Genomic DNA, 12,308 nt, shown 5'->3' on the forward strand with positions numbered 1-12,308 from the left:
CCAGCAGTGGAAAAATACAAATTGATGATGATGTTGATGATGATAAACGAAGAAAATTAAATACAATGATTAAGCGTAAGTACAGATGAATGAAAATACAAAAAAAAAATCCAGGATACGCTAAAATAACTAACAAATGTCAAAGCTGCTGGAATTGATAACCTACGAATAGATTTAATCCAGGCTGATATAAAATAGTTAGTCGAAATCCTACAGAAATTATTTAAAAAGATGATCTGACGAAAAATCAACAAACGAATAGAGTGTTTGTGTAATAATAATACCAAGTACACTAAATACCATTAAAACTCCTGAGCGTCACTTCCAAAATATATTCAATGAATTGAATAAGTTGAAGCCAAAACTAAACAAAAAATTACAAAGCAACTAAGCAGGCTTTCGTGCAACACGATCCACTATCAATCACAACTGTACACTAAGAATTGGCTTCAACAAGCAAGAGAATGACAAAAGGACAAATGTAACAAAAAATTTTTATTTAAAAAAATTCGTTTATAAAAGATATATTAATTTATACTAATATACCTTTTATAAAGAATTTTTTTGAAATAAAAAGTTTTTTCCGTGATTCATGAAAGTCCAGCCAGCTACAGGAATTTATTTTTCTTGTGGATAAATGTAACGTTTATGGAATTTGACTAAATAAATAGAGAACAAATAAAGAAGACTCTGAGACAGTTTGGACTGGCGACGAAGTATTTAAAGCTGATTAGATTATTCTATGAGAGGTGCAGAACCAGATCAGAACCTGCGGGAGAAATGGCTGAAATATCTACACAAAGCGGCGTTAACCAAGGAAACGGAAAAGAACCTTTCTCCAACCCTGTACCTACTCGTTGTACACCAAGGAAATATCAAATCAACATAGCTAGATAAACACCCGAATAGTGATCTGACAAGAAAAATAAGAGGAAGACCATATTATAGCTGGCGAACAACCGTAACAAGAGAATATGAAATAAAATAATTGGATTGAGTTGGGGAGAAATCAAGCGAAGAAATAGAGAGAACCGTTGAAGACTTTTGGAGAATACGAAATAACTTATAAAGGCAGAGGCTAATAACACCATAGTTTTCGCAGTCAATATCACAACCACACACACACGCACACACAGACACACAACTTCAAAGGGAATATTCCCCGTTGTTGGCTGCATACTATAGTTTAAAAAATATTATGAATGAAGTGTAAATCTTTAAGTGTCTTCTCTTCTTCTTCTTCTTCTTTTTTTAAAGCAATTCTGCTTGTTTATTGGCAGATTAATACCTCTATGGAAAGTTATCACTCCATCTTTTGCACGGTCGTCCAATACTTGGTGACTTGGTAATTGGTGACGGGTCTCCTCCATTTTGCTTATCTGGCTATTCCATTTTTTTCTATTTCATACATTCATTTATACACTGTACGTTACGTTTTCTTCTAATGTCTTTACTTCTCTTTCAATCTCGATTCCCTGATCTCTCAGCATATTTTCTGTAATTCTGCTCAGTACTCTCACCTCTGCCGTTTTCAGTAGCCTTTGCGTTGTGGCTGTGTCGGGTCTTATTTCTGAAGCATATGTCATTACTGGTCTTACAATGGCTTTATAAATTCTTGATTTCAGCTCAGTGTTAATGTGTCTGTTTCGCCATATAGTGTTATTAAGGAATCCTGCCAGTCTATTTGCTTTTTGTACTTGATCTCTCACTTCTGTGTCGAGGTATCCATAGCTAGACAGTGTAATATTTCCAGGTATTTTATTTTCATTACTTCTTCAATACTGATGCCAACAATTTCTATTTTGCATCTTGTTGGTTCTTTGCTGACTACTATTGATTTAGTTGTCTGAGATGAGATTGTAATATTAAATTCTTTTTCTCTTATGTTAAATCTGTGGACCAGTCTTGCAGACTATTTTCTTCTTGGGGTATCAATATTGCGTCGTCTGCGTAACAGAGTATTCAGATTTCTTTGTTTCCCATTCTGTATCCTCTTCCTTTGTTAACGGTTTTGATGATTTCATCCTTGATTAAATTGAAGAGCTGGGGCTCAATGAGTCCCCTTGTCTTATTCTGCTGCCTATTTCTATAGGTTCTGTAAGTTGTCTACCTATTCTGACTTCTATTTTATTGTTTTGGTAGATGTTTTTGATAGTTTTTATAATATTTAGGAAAGCTTCTCCATTATACAGAAGGATTATATCTTTGAGTCTTACTCTGTCAAACGCTTTCTTTAGGTCAATCAGACACAGAAATGCTAGTCTATTATACTCTAGTGATTTTTCAGTAGTTTGCTTTATAACGAATATTGCATCTGTTCACGATCTTCCACTACGAAAACCCTGTTGTTCATTTTTGCTAAACTTATCCTCTGATTTATTAGCACTTGTAAAATTTTAGTTGTAAGTTTTAGCGTAGTATTTAAAAACTTTTAGTGTAATTGTGATAATTTATAAAATAACCAAATTATAAAAATATCCAAAAGTTACAATATTATCAAAATGTTTTTGGTCGTATCTGACCATCTGATGATCAAGCAATTGTAGAAGTCTCTTTTTTCTGTTTTTATTGGTTAAGCAACTTAATGTTGGACCTGATGATGGGTTGAATCAGATCCGAGCCCGAAACCGATCCTCTCAGTTATAATGTAAACATGTAAAAATAATGTATTTTTTACATGTCTTTTTTATTTTTTGTTTTTTGGCCTTTGAAACTTGACTTAGATTTGCAAACAATTCATCATTATCAGAGATGAGTTTAATGTTCAAACTATTTTTTTTTCTGCTTTTGCCCAGAATACGCCTTCGTTCTCACAGTTGCACTTTCCATAAACATTATATTAAAATAAAATTAATTTGCTTTATATACAGATATATTTTTAAAAAAGTTATATGTCCGGTCCACCTTGTATAAAACTCCAGTAATTTTATATATATTTTATGTCACATCGTAATCTATTACCCATATAATTTAACACCCCGATTCTCTGAGTGTTAAACAAAAGCCAAACACTAGCACCATTCGCTTTGGGCATATTTATGTATCATCGTATAATACCATACTTAATGTGGTTGAAGTAATAGCTTTTGCCTGTGGCGCAATATACTGTCAGAGCTAGTTAAAATTTAGGTGAATATTATTACCATACTTTTACTTTTCTGCCATTAATAAATAAAAGCACTTTATAACAAAAAACTTAAAATGCAATATAATATGTTATAATTGGAGAACTATTTGCTCTAAATTTGGAGACATTGGATATAATAATAAAAAAAAGAAATTCAATTTAAATTCTTTAGTTTTGTGCAGTCTGTCTGTCATTCAAACGATTAATGCAACCAAAACTGAAATAAGTACTCTTCTTATTCTTTTTATAAGTATTATAAGAAAATTATTTAAAAATAAGTATTCTTTTTTGCTTTCCTTCCAGAACTAATCTGGTTTTAGGTCGATGTAACGATAAAGCTACGAAAAGACACTACTTTAAAAATATTAACCGCATAAAAATGTTTATGGACCTGATACGTTAAACATAATATATTCCAACTTTTTTTTCCAAAAATATGCTTCTTTTACACTAAGCTCGCGTTATTGAAAAACTTTGCTTAAATTCAATGCACCTAACGGAAATGTTTCCTTAATTAGGGATTGTTTACTAATAAAAAAGAGTGGATTTAAATTAAGTTACCTGTCAGTCTGCTTATGATTGATTGAAACGCGAACAGAAATTTAAAATAATTATTATAATTTTCCGATGTTAACGGACTTAACAAGTTAAGTTTTTAATCATTTTTTGCTTAGATGTGGGTTTTATCATCAATAAAAGTTATATAACAAAGTGAAATATACAGAGTGTTTCTACAGTAACTTGAACTATTTTTTTGGCGATTATCAACACCATTTGAAGATTTAACAGTGCTATAAACGTTTTAATAAGACTTGTTGTTATTGATATACCGGGGATCAAACGGTTTTTTGTTATTTTTAAATGCCCATTTTTAATCTACTTATAATTTAAAAATTTAATTTAAAAAAATAATTTAAAAGTGTTTCGTTTGGGAAGATATGTGGGAAGTAAGAGTATGCCGCTCAAAGTTATTCTTAATACAAAAGAAGATGCCAAATTTGTTCTTAAGAATAAACAATTAATTTCTATTCTAAGCATCAGAATATTTGGTGATCAAACGAAGGCCCAACAGGACTATTTTAAAGTGATTAAAAATAAACTACAAACTTTGATTGATAACGGTGATACTACCAAAACTATTAGATATATAAATAATAAACCAGCTATCGTTTCGAAATACTTTCAAAAAAACACTTTGTAAACCCTAATACACCTTTTAACTCCGTTATAATTTATCTCAATGCCCAAAACATAGTAAAAAATAGAGACCAAGTGCAAGAATCCATAACTTGCTATAAACCCAAAATAATTTTATTGAGTGAAACTAGGACGACATCAGCGACGCGACCTGGTAAAGAGTGATGACACGAGTTGGATTTTCCTTCAACCATTGAGTTGCTCCTGAATCGTAGTACTTACTTAGTGGCCCGGAAAAGCACACATCGAGAGGTTGAAGACGATGTGTGCAACGTAGAGGCAAGCAAAATAGCACCACTGAATTGTTTTTTGCAAGTTCCAATGCTTCTTAATTTTTATGGCTGACATGCCCGTCTAAAATTAGCAGCGCTTTGTGTTTGGTGTTCGGTCGAACATGTTTAATAAAGTGTTTTTTGAGAATAGTTCCCCGGTCATGTAACCTGATTTATTGTACAAACATAAACTCCCAAGGGGCGCTCCGTCGTATAATGTTGGATTAAATTTCTTCCACAAAAAAATTATAGCAGGTGGAATATAAGTTCCCCCTCAACTCATGCACGCTACTACAGTTGAATGTACTCCCCTTTCCCCGCTGTTGATGAACCTACTTGTTTCTTTCCTTTTAGCCCAAGAGCGTAGCCCTCCTCTGCCTCTGAACCTCTGCCTGCAATGTTTTTCGTGTTATTGAATTGATGTTTTAACTTCATTCTCACTGCAAATTCATATGCCAAAATGCGGACATATACGGTAGTTAAGCCAAAAAATCTAGCTTGCAGTGCTAGCATATGCTCCACTAGAGCATCTTCTAGTTCTCGATTTAAGGTTGTTTCATGTCTGCCAAGATGCTTTCTTGTACCAACTGCTATTTTATTTCGATTTAGGGCACGGCGGCGAAGTGTTGCCTGGGGCACTTGGTATTGCCTGCTAGCCTTTAACCAACCCATGCGCTTTTCCGCTACAGCCTCCAATGCTCGCTCCATGTTCTTCTTATTCCATGCCCCTCTATTGGTTTTTCTTTTATAATTAGAAACCATCTGTAAATAAAAACAGCAGTTGCAAATTTTAGGTCATGAAGGCCAAGGGCGGATCTATGGGGGGACAGGAGGAGCAATAGGGATAAAAGCTCCCCCAGACAGGTCCCACCATAATTTAAATGAATAGAAAAAAAAACTGGATAAAAATACTATAGGTAAGAGCTTAAAAATATACTAAAAAAATATATAGGAACTCATGTTTTTACTTCTATATTAATAGTAAGTATCCAAAATATTAGTTGAGAATTTTATTTTAAAGGAGTTTTGAGTAAAAGTTAAGCCCAGAGTTTCTTTACCCACCCCCAGAAATATTTCATAGATCCGTCCTTTAGAGGTCAAGATGACACAGGTCGGTTAAAATATAAAATAAGAGCAGTTGAAATATCCTAAGGTAAAGCTTAGGAATACCTTTTTTATCTCTAAAATAAATCATGACAAGAAATGCTACGATGGCATAACCAGATAACGAAACATATGGTACTTACACGCAACAATGACACAAAAACATGAATATTTTTTTAAACGTACGGAGCGTCCACACCCAAAGACTATCAAACGATTACTGTAAAGAAGTAGATTGTAACGAGCGTATGGACTGAACGAATAATGGACTAGTTTTCGTGGTGGGTACAATGTGTCGTCTTGCCGGCTATGTCAACTTGCCCACCCTTTCCCTACCTGGGAGCGATCTTTAATAGTAAAAATAATACTATGGCAGAGATAAACCGCAGAATTTGCAAGGCTAACAGATGCTATTTTGGGCTCAATCTTCTCCTTAAATCCACAATTATATCGAGAAATACAAAAATAAAACTCATCAAAACAATAATACTCCTAGTCCTAACATATATCTCAGAGACCTGGACTCTAACAAAAAATAATGAGAACATGTTAGGATGTTTCGAAAGAAAAATACTGAGGTGAATCTGTGGAGCAGTAAATGACAATGGAGTGTATAGAAGACGACACAACTTCGAACTTTATAGAATATACCATTAACCTTATATCGACAAACATATTAAGATAGAACGTCTACAACAAAATGATCCAGCTAGAAAAACTCTCCTTAATAGACCCATTGGTCAGAGAAGAAGAGGAAGACCCAGAACAAGGTTCCTTGATAACATCGATGAAGACATGAGAAGTATGGGAGTACGTGCTTGGCGAAGAAAAGCGATGGATAGGGACGACTGGAGAGAAATTCTTAAGAAGGATAGGACCCACGCAGGCTTGTAAATCCAGAATGATGATGATTTTTTAAATTGGCGTGAACAGAAATACTCCAAAATTATATTGTGTTCAAATAAAATTTATTAGACAATGGTTTTTAATTCCCAAAAAGTCACGAATGGGATGAACAAAATACGTGCTCTGTTTATGAACGGAAATATACTGTCAACATTTTCAGTGAATGTATGGGTAATATGGTTGAAAAATATTTCGCCATCATCAAATTTACATTACATTTATTTTTTTTTAATTCAAACTCTGTTTTATATAACATGTAGTATTAAAACGTTTTAAAAGCAAATATGATTTACATATCGATTTCTATGGGATTTAAAATTTTAGAAATATTTCGTAGTCGACTTCATTTTAAAATTTATTAAATTGGAGAAATAAATATATTATTTTATTGTTATAATCCTATGTATACTTTTTATACAACTAAACTCTTTAATAAACTCACTCGTATTGGTCAGGAATACAATTAATGAACAACACATTTTTCATCATCGTTCTTGACATATCCTTAATGTACATTTGATTTATAGTAAATATTAATTTCTCATACAAGGTTCATAAACTTTGATCTATGATTAAAAATGTGTTGCTCCAGGAATTCGAGAATATTTTTCGTATATCCAAAATATTCTTTATTTTGTTCTTCATATGTCTCTGATCAACAAATAATTGCATTATATTCACTTTATCTACTACTACTGCTCGCAACAGTGATTTTAACTTATTGGCCGCTTAGTGTTGACATAAATTCTCTTGGACCTGAGAAAGGTTGCCTTCAAATATTAGTTGCTACAGTTTATATTTGTTGTGTGTCATAACATTGCCTAAATCTAATTTTGGTCTTTTGTAAAACGTTTATTTTTTAACCCAAACTGATTATTTGGTATAATAGTTTTTATCGTAAAACTTTGGTTTAATATATAACACAGAACCTACTAATAAAAAGAGAAGTATGAGAGGATTATGCATTTTCTTCTCTTCTGTTAAGTATATCACGTAGTCTGATAAGTAACCTTCTTTGCAGATTACGGCGATGCGATCTCAAACAAAAAACTACTTTTTTTCGGCATACATGTCAAGTTTTAACGCCATTACTAATTTTTAACAGTGCATCAATAAATGTTGACGTGTTTGAAAAAGTGGCGTATATGGAGAAAACAAATTTTCGATCTCTCATTAGTATTTAAGGAACAAAGTGGCCAAGCAAATAAAAAGAAAACATTAATAAATATTATGGGACTAATGCTTATTATCAGACTACACTGTTAAATTTTGGTATCGAGAATTTTTGAATATCCGTATAAATACATTGGTTGAACCACGTACTGAACGGCCCTTCGATGCAGTTTAATCGTAAAATGTAAAGAAAGTCCATGAAATGGTTTTGTAAAGAACAGGTGCGTGTATTGGCAGAGACCGCAGGAATTAGTAAAGAGCACACTAATCACAGTTTAAACAAAGTTTTGCATATGAAAAAATTATCCTGCCGATGGCTACCACGTTTGCTGATCATGAACCAAAACATGATCGCGTGGCCAATTCTCAGCTGTCTTTGGACCTTATGAGGCGCAATTCGTTGAACTTTTGGCATTGATTGGTAACCATTGACTAAATCTGAATCCACTGCAATACATCGAAGTACATATTGGATGTACGGCTGAAGCCGGCAAAAGCGGACAAGACTGGCCTAATGTGTCAGAAAGGTTATGCACACGGTATTTTGGGATTGCAAAGGCATAATTTTAATTGACTATCTTGAAATTATTAATAAAAAAATATGGAAAAACTGAACAATAACAAGGAATACTACGCTCAGGTTGCTCAAAGCCCTTATTTTTCCCATTGCTACATACGCAGCTGAAATATGGACTCTTAAAAAACCGATAGAAGTAAGATCGAAGTCTTCGAAACGTGGGTATATAGAAGAATTCTACGCCTATCCTGGACAGAACGTAGAACCAACTTGTAAATTCTTGAAAAAGCTTGATGTAAAAGACAGTCTATTAAAAAAAGTAAACCGAGCATACCTAATTTACTTCAGCCACATAGTTTTTTTTTATATTTTTGAGGTGGGTGGAAAATCTTCATAAGATACCAGGTCTTATGTCTGATATGTGGGATTCCCTTACCGCCGCTGAAATGGCTGTCGAGCCCACCACATGTGACACGCTTAACCGCCATCTCAGCCGGGGCGAGAACCTACCCACTAAAAACGCTCAGTCCTCTCAACCACGCTTGTGATCCGCGAGTGCAGTCCGGGATTCGCCCTGGTGGCGGCATATCTTCAGTACCACATCCGCCTCACGTCTTGTTAAATATCGCTTCACCGCTGGACTTAACACAACAAACTTTTTTATTTGTGTCTACAACAGTCTTTCTTCAGTTTCCTTGGACTGGAGCGTCTGTCTAACGAATGCATGGGTTCTTGCCCACGTGTCTTCATCCTCACACATCCTCGCAATCATATCACTCAGGAATCGAAATGAACAACATTCCTTCTCTCCAATTATATTCTATCTCTACTCCATCTTACACATTTCAACAGTATATCTGACACAGTCTCGACCAAACCGCAGTAAGGGCATCTGCTTCTAGCCGCTTTCTTAAACCTGAAGAGGTATGAGTAAAAACACCCAAGCCACATAGCTAGAAGAACGGAGACCATGAAACTAGTAGAAAGAAAGGTAGAAAGCCGAAGACCAAGAGAAAGATTCTGACGTGCAGATCTCACTGTTAACAAATTATGATGAAAGAGGATAAAAAACTTCAAAAGTTGTATAAAACAAAAAGAAGTTATATAAATGAATTATCTAAAAAGCGTATTGGATATCTAGACTTGATCACATCCTATATGAAGAAATAAGAAAAAGAACAGGAAGGATTTACAATACCCTAGGTAAAATAGAATCCTAACAACTTATATGGTACGGGTATGTAAAGCAAATGGAAGACGAACGATGGCCAAAACAGGCCTTAAACCATGTCATAGAAAAAGAAGAGGAAGACTAGCATTAGAATGGTGAAAAGGAATCAATGAGAGATAGAGTTATAAATGAGGATGAATGGAACGACCGAAAAGGTGGAGATTGAAATGCGGCAAAAATTTTGAAAATGACTAAAATCATTAAACAGAATTTTTAAAGAAAAAGTACTATTTTCAGTACTATTATATATTAATGATTCATATTTAAATGTGGAACACGTTAAGTTTTTGTACTCGCTTCGGTGGTACATATACAATTGGAACAATACGTAGTAGATTAACAGGGCTCCTGTGTAAGATCGATATGGAAAATCGTGGAAAGCGCTAAAAATATTGCCTTACTTATAAATTCCAGTAAGGACCTAATAAGGGACGTATTGGACGTAAGGGAAATATTGGACATCTAGCAGACAAACGGCAAGGAAAATCTTTTTTGGCTGCATGAAGAGAAGCCAGGGAGCAAAACACTCCTACAGGCACAGCCTCCTTACATAAATCTTGAAGCTTATGTATTTAACCTAACCAATTCTAACCTAACCTAAACCATCCTAACCCAAACCTGACCCGATCTAACCTAAAAAAACTAATTAATATAAAATATATTAGTGGGTGTGTCTGATTAATATTAACTCTAATAATATTATTGGGTGTATAATATTAAGATAAAATATATTGGTTTTTTACCTTGACTGTTAGCTATCCCAACCTAACTTAACCCAATCTAACCTAAACAAAACTAATTATTAAGATAAAATATATTAATGGGTGTATATTATTAAGATAAAATATATGCTGAGGGAGGAAACTCAACCTATCCTAACCATAGACATATAGTACAAAATTAACTGATCGTTGCAATATCAGCCCGTTTCCCCAGTGCGACACAGAAAACTGACGCAAGGTTGCCAGGTTTATCGTCCTAAATGACTAATAAGAAGGTCACGTGGTCGATAAACTGGGCCCAATACACAGAGATCCAGGTACTGCTTTGCGTCAGTTTTCTCTGTCGCACTGGAGAAACGCTACTGTATTGCAGCAGTCAGTCTATCTTGTATTATGTGTCTATGATCCTAACCTAACCTGAACAAAACCAATTAAGATAAAATATATTAATTGGTGTTACCTTACTCCCTTACAGGCGTTGGTAGTCCATCTTACAGCCCAGAAAGGGAACTTAAACTAACCTAACCTAACCTAACCCAACCTAACCTAACCTAACCCAACCTAACCTAAACAGAACTAATTAAGATACATTATATTAATGGGTTGTGTATTATTAGGATAAGATATATAAGTTCCCTTCTTGGGCTGTGAGATGACCTAACCCAACTTAACATTAACAAATCGAATTAAGATAAAATTATATTAATGGGTGTATATTATTAAGATAAAATATATGAGTGCCTACGGGCGTCGGTAGGTCAACTCATAGCCTAGAAAGGGAACTTAACCCAACCTAACCTAAACAAAACTAAGTTAGATAAAACATTGATAGGTATATATTTATTAAGATAAAAATATCAGTTCCTTTCCTGGGCTGTGAGATGATCTACAGACGCATGTAGGGCGTAAAATTTTAGGTCAAAATATTGCTGATGTGTATTTATATGTAATTGAAAAAATAGGCAATAGGAAATGAAAAGGCAGTAAATAAATAGAATAAATTAAAATCGACATTTTAAATAAAGTTTATAGAAAAAATTTTAATACAGATTTACCAGTTTCAAAGATAATTTCTCAGGCAGACTACATTCTAATATAGTAAAACGTTCTATATTCTTTATTTTTTGTGTCACGTTAAATGTACACAAAGCAGTTCATTCTTTTTATCTTGAAGTAAAAGCTCGGAATTGAATGTCGATAGAAAATTACGATTGTTTGAAACTATCTTTGGTATTTAGTTGCATTTTGTCCGATATCTGTGAGTCCGATTTTGTTTATAGGATAGATAACGTTTTGTTTTGAAAGACAGAGGTGGATAAAAACACATAAAAGAAATTGTTGGAATAACTTCGTCAGTTATTTAGTTTTTAATAAAGTAAGTTTGTAAACTTACCATAATTTTAAAATCAGTTTTATATTTATGCATTCTTTAATACCAGTTAAAATGTACTGAAGTTTTTTTTATATTTGATGTAAAATGTTTCACTCTAAAAGGGCGAATTTTTAAAAATTAATACAAATTTTCGTTTAAAAAGAAACCAGGAAATATATAGAAAATAGAATAATATGAAAATAATAAGCACGGAAATTGTTGAAAAGAAGTAATAGACGACTTTTAAGTTAAAACAGTTAAAAAAAACGTTAAAATCTACCAACATTTATGATCTATGATTTTATATTAACAAATTAATTAAAACACATGATTTGGTTAAACGTAAAAAAGGAACATGATAAAAGAGAACAGGATAATGAAAACAGAGGAGACACTAAAACATTGGCAGACATACATAGAAGAACTGTTTGACGATCAAAGGCAGCCTCCTTGTGATAATTTTCCAGAGGAGATAAGTCCAGAAATAAGCAAAGAAGAAGTAATGCAAGCGGTGAAGTCATCAAAGAATAGCAAAGCTCCAGGACCAGACGAGCTACCAGCGGATATACTAAAGTTGATAGACGAAGATCGAATCCACTTGTTAGTAGACTTATTTAACAAGATTTATGAAAACAGTATAATTCCTGAAGAATGGCTAAGATCAACGTTTGTCCCTCTTCCCAAGAA

At 33.6% G+C, this 12,308-nt stretch overlaps 1 protein-coding gene and 1 non-coding gene across 3 annotated transcripts in view; one reads left to right on the forward strand and one right to left on the reverse strand.

Moving 5' to 3' along the window:
* Positions 1-12,308, reverse strand: part of LOC140448963 (acetylcholine receptor subunit alpha-like) — a 1,000,791-nt gene that overhangs the window by 395,167 nt on the left and 593,316 nt on the right. The gene's annotated exons all lie outside the window — the stretch shown is intronic.
* Positions 9,817-9,920, forward strand: LOC140432962 (U6 spliceosomal RNA). The gene has a single exon (XR_011949865.1). It is a non-coding gene; the product is annotated as a U6 spliceosomal RNA (small nuclear RNA).

The sequence above is a fragment of the Diabrotica undecimpunctata genome, chromosome 1 (assembly GCF_040954645.1).
Source record: "Diabrotica undecimpunctata isolate CICGRU chromosome 1, icDiaUnde3, whole genome shotgun sequence".
NCBI lineage: Eukaryota > Metazoa > Arthropoda > Insecta > Coleoptera > Chrysomelidae > Diabrotica > Diabrotica undecimpunctata.